This window comes from Balaenoptera borealis, assembly GCF_965194805.1.
Source record: "Balaenoptera borealis genome assembly, chromosome: 13".
Classification (NCBI taxonomy): Eukaryota; Metazoa; Chordata; class Mammalia; order Artiodactyla; family Balaenopteridae; genus Balaenoptera; species Balaenoptera borealis.
Genome location: NC_138870.1, coordinates 47422418 through 47431887, shown reverse-complemented (window position 1 = coordinate 47431887; position 9470 = coordinate 47422418). Strand labels below are relative to the sequence as shown.

Genomic DNA, 9470 nt, shown 5'->3' with positions numbered 1-9470 from the left:
GCAGGCGACACGGGTTCGTGCCCCGGTCCGGCAGGATCCCACATGCCGCGGAGCGGCTAGGCCCCTGAGCCACAACTACTGAGCCTGCGCGTCTGGAGCCTGTGCTCCGCAACGGGAGAGGCCGCGACAGTGAGAGGCCCGCGCACCGCGATGAAGAGTGGCCCCCACTCGCCACAACTGGAGAAAGCCCTTGCACAGAAACGAAGACCCAACACAGCCAAAAATAAATAAATAAATAAATAAATAAATAAATTTAAAAAAACAAGGAAATTGACATTTGTGCATTCAATAGTCATTTTTCAGATTTCACCAGTTTTTACATGTACTCATTTGTGAGATGTGTGTGTGTAGTATTCTATGAAATTTTTCTCACATGTATAGATTCATGTAACCACCCCACTGACCTTTTTTAACAGTTTTGTTGAGATATAATTTACATATCATACAATTTACCCATTTATGTATACAGTTCAATGGTGTTTAATAAGAACCATGCAACCATCACCACAGTCAATGTATTTATTTATTTATTTAGGTGTTGTTTTTTTTTTTGGTCGTGTGCATGCCACGCGGAACGTCCCTGACCAGGGATCAAACCTGCACCCCCTGGAGTGGAAGCGAGGAGTCTTAACCACTGGACTGCCAGGGAATTCCCACTTCAATCAATTATAGAATGTTTTCATCAGCCCAAAAAGAAACCTCACACTCATTAGCAGTTACTCCCCATTTCAGTCCCCACTCCAATAATAGGCATCCATGAATACTTTCTGTCTCTATAAATGTACCTATCCTGGACACTTAATGTGAATAGAATCACAAAATATGTGACCTCTTGTGTCTGGCTGTTTTCACTCAATAGATTGTTTTCAGGTTTCATCTATGTAGCAGTGTGTATCAGTATGTCATTTTTGTCTAAGGCCACATAGTATACAATTATGTGAGTATACCACATTTTGTTTATCCATTCATTAGCTGATGAACTTTTGGGTTGTTTCCACTTTTTTGACTATTATGAATAATGGTGCTATGACATTCATGTACAGATTTTTGTGTGTTTTCATTTCTCTTCATTTCATTTCTCTTCAGTATACACCTAGGAGTGGAACTGGTGGGTCATATGGTAACTCAATGTTTAACATTTCAAGGAAGTGTTTTCCAAAGTGGCTCCACTATTTTATAGTCCTATCAGCAATGTATGAGGTTTCCAATTTCTCCACATTCTCACCAAAATTTGTTATTGTTTCTCTTTATTTTAGCCATCCTAAGGGATGTGAATTTGTATCTCATTGTAGTTTTGCAGTTCCCTAAAGATTGATGTTGAGCATCTGTTCATGTGCTTAACTGGCGATTTGTATATTTTCTTTGGATAAATATCTCTCTGGTGCCCTTTTTTTTTTTAATTTTTTTAAATTTTATTTTTGGTGCCCATTTTTTAATTAAATTATTTGTGTTTTGAATGTTGACTTGTAGTATTTCTTTATATATTCTGGTTGCTAGACCCTTATCAGATATATGATTTGCAAATATTTTCTCCCATTCTGTCTTACTTTCTGGATAGTATCCTTTGAAGCACAAGATTTTTAAATTTTACTGAAGTCTAATTATCTACTCTTTTTCTTTGGTTGCTTATGCATTTGGTGTCAAATCCAAAAAACCATTGCCTAATCCAATGTCACCAAGATTTACACCTATGTTTTCTTCTAAGGGCTTTATAGTGTTAGCTCTTACATGATAAGTCTTTGATCTATAGAAGTCCAAATTCATTCTCTGTGGCAAGATCAGCCTAGGTGTAAACTTAAGGTTTTCTCAAGACTTTTCTGGGCCTGTACCTTTCTCTGAGCATGTGCAGTCACTTTTTAGTTTTCCCCATATATGCAGTTACCTTTGAATGTTCTTGTCTTTACTTGGTTTCCAAAAAGGGAAAAGAGAAAAATGAAGGGAGGTGCAAAAACAATGGTCACCCACGTCTTTGTCTGCACCTCTGTGATCAGAAACAGCAATCAGAGATCAGAGCACAGATCACCAACATTTGGGGGAGGGGGCCCTTTTTGCCCACTCTGGATCCCACAAGCTGCCTGCAAGCTGCTCCTTGAACGTGTGCACAGCTGCCTGCCATAGGACTGGGAGTGGAAGATGGGTAGCTGCTACTGTGTTAAGAGCTAAAATGATCAAAATTAACTACAATTTACTCTCTAAGCCTTCAGTAGACTCCAGAATTCCAAAATAGTTACATCAGACAGATGCTGCCAATGCAACTGTTGTCTAGGAGGAGAGACAGATCTCTGTTCCTTCCTACTCCACCATCTTCCCAGAATTCTCTCTAGCTTCTTGAACATATGGAATAAAGTTATAAGTGTTTTAATATCCGTGTCTACTAATTCTAACGTCTATATACTTTTTTTTTCTGCAAAAAGCTTTATTGTTTCCATTTGGTCCAAGGCTTGGGAGAGAGCTCCAGGATGGTTAAAAAGCTGCCTAGTGGCTGCAGAGAGAGGCTTCAGGCAGAAGCCCTGATACCAGAGGGGCTCCTCAAAGGCCACTGGGCTCCAGAGGCTCATAGTCATGCTTGATGGTGAGTCTTTCGAAGAGATAATCACCCAGCCAGCCTGGGGAGCAGCCCACTTGTGGAGGTTAATCAGGTGGTCAGGTGTCGCCCATCTTCTTGATGAGTTTCATCTGCTCATCTAGGCTGTGGCTCTCCAGGAAGTCACAGAGGTGGGGGTCTGTGTGGACAGAACCCAGGGTATGCAGATCCAAAAGGGCCTGGTTCATAGTCTTCTCCATGAGAATGTCAGCTTCCATAGCATCCTGGGTTTTTGAGATGGTTTCTGCACATCCTGCAAGAGGATGCAGCCGCAGGGCTGGTTTTGCATTTTTGCGCCCTCGCAGTGCTTCTCCCGGGCTAGCGCCCTCCAGAGCTACATCCTCTTGATCGAAATAGAAGCCCAGGGAGAGGTAGGTGTAGGAGGCCCACCGATGCATTTAACTAGGCTGTGAATGTCGGCCTCCATCTCAGTGGAATAATTCTGACAAATCTGGGAGCTCATGATTGATCAGCAATAAGGAGCTAAGCTCAAAAAATTGTGTTGGCTGGTCCTGGAGGCTGAGGATAGCTGAGTGGTTGGTTCTGAAGGTTGGGACTGGAAAAAAATGTTGGAGGGTAGTTGGAGGCTGGAGGAAGGGGCATCCCTGGGTCTGTTCCATTCAAACAGAGTTGAAGCAAGAGACAGATCCTACCCTGCCCCCCGACCATGGAGGGCACTGCCTAACACCTGAATACTTTCTTTTTTTTTTTTTTTTAAACATCTTTATTGAAGTATAATTGCCTTACAATAGTGTGTTAGCTTCTGCTTTATAACAAAGTGAATCAGTTATACATATACAATATGTTCCCATTTCTCTTCCCTCTTCACCTGAATACTTTCTGAATTAGTTTCAATTGATTGAATTTTCTTCTCATAATGGGTCCTATTTTCCTACTTCTTTCCATTCATGTTAATTTTTGATTGAGTGCCCAGACATGAATATTACTTTGTTGGGTTCTGGATATTTTTGTATTTCTCTAAATATTCTTGAGATTTGTTCTGAGGTGCAGTTAAATTACTTGGTAATAGTTTGATTCTTTCAGGTCTTGCTTTTAAGCTTTGTTAGATGGGGCCAGAGCAGAGTTTGGTCTAGGGCTAATTTTTTCCCACTACTTAGGCTTCTAAGGACTCTACCCAGTCATTTACAAGATTTTCTACCCTGGCTGCTGGGAGTAGGCACTATTCCTGGTCTTATGTGAGATTCAGAGATTGCTTTCTTTAATTGTTTCAGGCGGTTCTTTCCCCACTCTAAGTGGTTTCCTCACGTATATGCACTAAACAATACTCAGGAAAACACCTAAGGGGAACCTCTAAAGATCTCTAGAAATCTCTCAGTGTATAGCTCTCTCCTTTCTGATACTTTGCCCTGTACTCCCTAGCTACCTTGGCCTCCATCTCCTTAACTCAGGGTAACGGCCAGTCTCCTCCTAGGTTCTTCCTCCTTGTGCCATGACCTGGAAATTGTCTCTGGGCAGTAAGCTGAAACAATCATAGGGTTCACCTCATTTATCATTCCTTTTTTTTTTTTTAATTTTTATTTATTTTTATTTGGTTGTGCTGGGTCTTAGTTGTGGCAGGCGGGCTCCTTAGTTGTGGCTTGTGGGCTCCTTTGTTGTGGTATGCGAACTCTTAGTTGCGGCATGCATGTGGGATCTAGTTCCCTGACCAGGGATCGAAACCGGGCCCCCTGCATGGGGAGCGCAGAGTCTTAACCACTGCGCCACCAGGTAAGTCCCTCATTTGTCATTCTTAAGTAATCACTGTCCTTATTACCTGACATTCAATGTCTTGAAAACAATTGTTTCATATATTGTCTAGTTTGATTAGATCAGATCCCTGTTACTCTATCTTGGCCAGAGCAGTAGTTCTGGCATTTTTCCTGCATAGCTCTTTCTTCATCAGCAACCTACCCTGGTTTTCCAGGTGCCTATTGCTAAAACAGAGAAAAGGTATTGATTTCTGTATGTTTTCCTTAATAAGAGATTGTCTCTGAGTGGAAATGGGGAGTGAGACTGTTGGGGCTGGTTATTTTTTCATAACATATATTATAGAGTTGAATGACTCTTTTAAACCATGTGCTTGTGTAATTTTGATAAAAATTTAAAATTTAAATACAAAATAGTAAATGGTAATGGGACATCCTTACTAGTTTATGATTTTAAATGAAATGCTGTAGTGTTTTACCACTTAGGATAATATTTGTAATTTGTTTGGATATATAGGTTTTATTATATTTAAGTTGTTTCCTTGAATTCTTATTTACTTAGACTTATTGTTACTTATTTATACTGTTATGCATAAACACTGACTTTTGTGAAAAGTTTTTCAGCATTTATTAATAATAATCCTAATACGATCATAATAAGTTATAGTGATTGGTTTTCTCAATATTAAACCACCCCCACATTCCAAAAATAATGTTTACTTAGTTGTATTATTCTTTTGCACACTGATGGATTCTCTTTGCTAATGTTTTATTTAGAATAACCACCCCACCAAGTAGGAAATCTCCCACTTTTATTTATTTGTTTATTTATTTATTTGGTGTTTAAATAATTAATGATTACCAACAGCGTGCTGATTACAAATAAAAGAGAGGTGCTAGAGGTGATGAATTTTCCAAATAGGGCACCAGGATCCACAGCTGCAGGACCCAGCCAGCCACTGGGGCAGGCAGTTCTATAATAAATAATGGAGTGGGGGCAAAGGGGCAGGGCTGTTCCTACTTCTTCTTAACAGAAATCCACTTCTTCCTTGCCGCCAGCAACTCTAGAAGGGGCCCGTGCTCACAGCTGCCTGGACGGACTTGATCCACTGGTCCTTCTCCTCCTGCATGGGGGCCGAGATCAGGTACACCACATGGTTTCCCTCAGCCATCCAACCATCTGCCTCCATTTTGCAGGCTTTGATGAGCTGCTCCTTGTTATTAGGGATATAAAGCTCAAAGCAGTTAGGTTTCTGGGTGTCATCCACCTCTCTGATGCTCAGATTCTTCAGGGGGATGATTCCTCTGGGCTCCCTGTCTGTCGTCTACTCAAAATAGTAGAGGCAGTTGTCTATGAGGATTAACCAGCGCTGCTTCCACTCTTCACCTGGCCCCCTTTCCCTCCCAGCTTAAGAAGCCAGCCCTGCAGGTGCTGGCTAAAGAAAGTCAGATCATCCCCATCATCTTCTGGAATCTTGAAGGGCTCATTTTGGGTGTGGTCCTAGAGGTTCCTGATCAGCTCCTCAGGCAGGTCCCACCCTACTTGCTGTGCTGGTTCATGGTCACAAAATGCTCTGGGCCTGGCTTGTTCCCAGATGTTGGGATTGTGAATCCTGGTGTTCAGCATTATCCCGGGCAAAGGACAGCACATGGCACACATGTGTGGACTCGAAAACCCCAAGGTTGCACCAGCAGTATTGCTGGGCAAAGGCTTCCATCATCTGGTCAATCTTCTGGGCCTCTCTGGGGAGGCAGGAAGCTCCATAGAAATTGCCTGAGGGCCTGCACCAGTCACGCAGATCCATGAAGGTATGGAGCATTGCTAGGTTCAGCTTTTCCCTCTCCCCTAGGTAGTCCCTGCAGCTGTCTTGTTCAGGCCCTTGCCCTTGAACAGGAAACAGGAAGTGAACACCTTGGGTGTGTACTGGAGAAGTTTGTTCTCCACCAAGAACTAGATCCCCCTTCTTGGGGTCCTTGTTGGAGTTCTTCCTAACCATTGCCATGTTCCAATCCTATTGCAAGGATTCACTGCCCTCACTGGCCTCCAGGCCATCTCGCTCATGACTTCGCTGAGCTCCTCCTGCAGGTAGTGGATCTCCAGCAGCAGCTTCTGCTTCAACAGTGAGACATTCTCCAGCTCCATCTGCTCCTCTGGAGTTGGGTCTGGGTGCTCACAGACACTGCCCTCCATGGCTACCAAGGCCCCACGGGCAGTCCTGGATCTGAAGTGGCCTGTGGGTGCAGGTCAGCCAGCTCAAATGCCCCTGGGCGGCTGCCAGCGCCTAAACAAGCAGAAAGAAAACAAAAAACAAAAAACTACAGGAGGATAGTAGAGAAACTGGAATAGCTGCCATGTAATAAAAAGAACATAAGTTTATAAGTCAGAAAATGACATTTAGTATTGTGAAAATAAAGGGAAACCTCACTAAAATTGAGTGGCAAGGCCACAATGGGGAGCTCTCAGGCAGGTGCCACTGGACATCAATACAAATCCCAACAGGAAGAGACCTACTTTGCATCTCCAGAAGGAACTAACACTATTTTACTAAGGCGGAGGAGGAAGAAAAATGTTCTTCTCGCCTGGCAACAGCTCAGCCAGTAAGACTGTGACAACTTAGCCAATGAAAAGCCACTATACTTTGAACTCCTAGTTTCCTCCGATGGACATTTTGTTTGTAAGGTTCCTCCCAACTTCTCTTCTATAAAACTTTATTCTCCTTTGCTTTCACTCAGACTTGTTTGTGGTTCACATAGTTGCATGTGCCAAGTTGCAATTCTGTGCTGCTTCTGAATAAATCCCCTTTGGCTGGTGAAATAACTTTTGTTTTAGGCCAACAGTGTTAAATAAATATTTATTAGCAAGCCAAAATAAAACAATTTTTAAAAAATCTAGGGACTTCCCTGGTGGCGCAGTGGTTAAGAATCCACCTGCCAATGCAGGGGACACGGGTTCGATCCCTGGTTGGGGAAAATCCCACATGGCGCAGAGCAACTAAACCCGTGGGCCACAGCTACTGAGCCTGAGCTCTAGAGCCTGCAAGCCACAACTACTGAGCCCGCACACCACAACTACTGAAGTCTGCGTGCCTAGAGCCTGTGCTCCGCAACAAGAGAAGCCACCGCAATGAGAAGCCCACGCACCACAATGAAGAGTAGCCCCCGCTCACCGCATCGAGAGAAAGCCCGCGCACAGCAACAAGACCCAACACAGCCAAAAAATAAAAATAAAAACCCTAAGCACCGTGTTCTATGTTCCCACCACATTTGGCATGAAGCTTGAATCAAGATAGATGCAATAGGGACTTCCCTGGCGGTCCAGTGGTTAAAAATCCACCTTCCAATGCAGGGGACGCGGGTTCAATCCCTGGTCTGGGAACTAAGATCCCACATGCTGCGGGGAAACTGAGCTGGCGGGTCACAACTAGAGAGAAGCCTGCGCACCGCAATGAAAGATTCTGCGTGCTGCAACTCAGACCCAACACAGCCAAAAATAGATAAATAAGTAAATACTTTAAAAAAAAGATAGTTGCAAAAAAAAAAAAAAAAGATAGTTGCAGTAATACTACAAAATCAGGATTTTATTACCCTTAGAATTATCAGGCAACTACAAATCCCCCACTGCAGTGGCAAGACATTGAACCTTTTAGATACTGAGTGTTAGGTTCCATCCCTAAGGACACAGGGTGTAGGCCTTGCTTGATTTTAACTGAAATTTTTTTGTTTTATCATTTCGTGTACCATTACCAATTCATGTAAGCATGGGGAGTGTTTTAAGTATTTTAGCCAATCCACAGTACCACTATTTTAAACAATCAGAGCTCATTTCTAACATCCATTATTCCAATTAATAATCCATTAATGTCTCCAATATAAGTTAATTTCTGACATTTCATTAGTTTAATATGCAAAATGTCTAATGTTGATCAGAGTTAAGACAACTGAAGTGCTTCTGGTAATCCCTATGGAGTGTGAATTCCCAATTAGAATGCTAGCCATACCTAGAGTATAATTTTAAGCTAACATACCCATATTTCACTGTTTATGTTGAAATATTTTAAACTAAATTGTAGATATTGTAACACTGGATTCAAATACTAATTCTGCCACTTAAAAATCTATGTAATATTGGACATGAATGTAATTTGATCCCCTTGAGATTCAGTTTCCTTAAGTGTAAAATGAGGTTAATATCTCACAGAATGGTGAGAATTAAATAATGAATATGAAAAGGCATTACAAACTGTAAAACAGTCTACAAATGTTTGGCATTATTATTGGATAATAATATCTCTAATAGAGGTTAGGTTATATTGAGACCCTTTGAGGATTTGTCCATTACATGGAAGGGCAGGTGACCTCTAATGCTCATCTATTGTAAATATTACAGTTTTGATACTCTTTGTCTACAGAGACAGGGGAAAAAGCAAAATGAGTAAGTTATGGATCCTTAACCCAGAAGGCCAAAATAATTAACTTAGACTGGCACCAGGATGTAGCCCTCCCCTATGCTATTCCAGTGGAAAATTCTCTACCAAATGAGGACAGACAATAGATTTAACAATAACAACTAACATTCATCCAGTTTTTACTATCTGCTAAATAGTGTAATAAGTATATTATCTTATTTAACCCCCACAATAATCCAATAAAGTAGGTATAGCTTTTAAGCTCATTTTAAAATGAGGAAACTAAGGCTTAGAGAAATTAGGCAACTGCCTAGGTGGTGGTTGCAGGAGTTGAACTCAAGCAGTTTTTCTTGAAAACCCATGTTCTAAACACAACACTTAATATATAAATATATATGTCTATATATAAATTTTTCCTGACATCCTGGACTTAAGAATAAGGGGGCAGATGAAATGAATGACGTTGCCTTCCCTTATTAAAACAAACATACATAAACCTTCAGCTAGTTTTCCTGGGGGAATTCTAGAATACTAACTCACAAAAGCATTGTAGAAGCGTACCTCTATTGTTTTACTCCCTGTCTCGTCTCATGTTTCTCCTCTTTTCTGAACTAAAAGCTTTTCCCCTCTTTTTAGTCTTCTCCTTCCCCATGTGTGGTAAACTGTCTGCAAAGATGGCTACCAATAGTTCCTCTCATTTCTATATATACATGCTGCTCTTCTCTTCAAGAGGTGGCATCTATTTCCCCACACCTTGAATCCGGACTGGCCTTG

General features: G+C 41.7%; 2 pseudogenes across 2 annotated transcripts; both read right to left on the bottom strand.

Moving 5' to 3' along the window:
- Positions 1 to 2395: 2395 nt before the first annotated feature.
- On the bottom strand, positions 2396 to 7829 carry LOC309609466 (cytohesin-2 pseudogene; annotated as a pseudogene). The gene is made up of 2 exons (XR_014249717.1): positions 3414 to 7829; positions 2396 to 3272 (listed from the first exon to the last, which is right to left on the bottom strand). The product of XR_014249717.1 is annotated as a cytohesin-2 pseudogene (transcript).
- LOC309608718 (ferritin light chain pseudogene) lies at positions 2644 to 2982 on the bottom strand (annotated as a pseudogene). Its single transcript has one exon. The product of its transcript is annotated as a ferritin light chain pseudogene (transcript).
- Positions 7830 to 9470: the final 1641 nt, after the last annotated feature.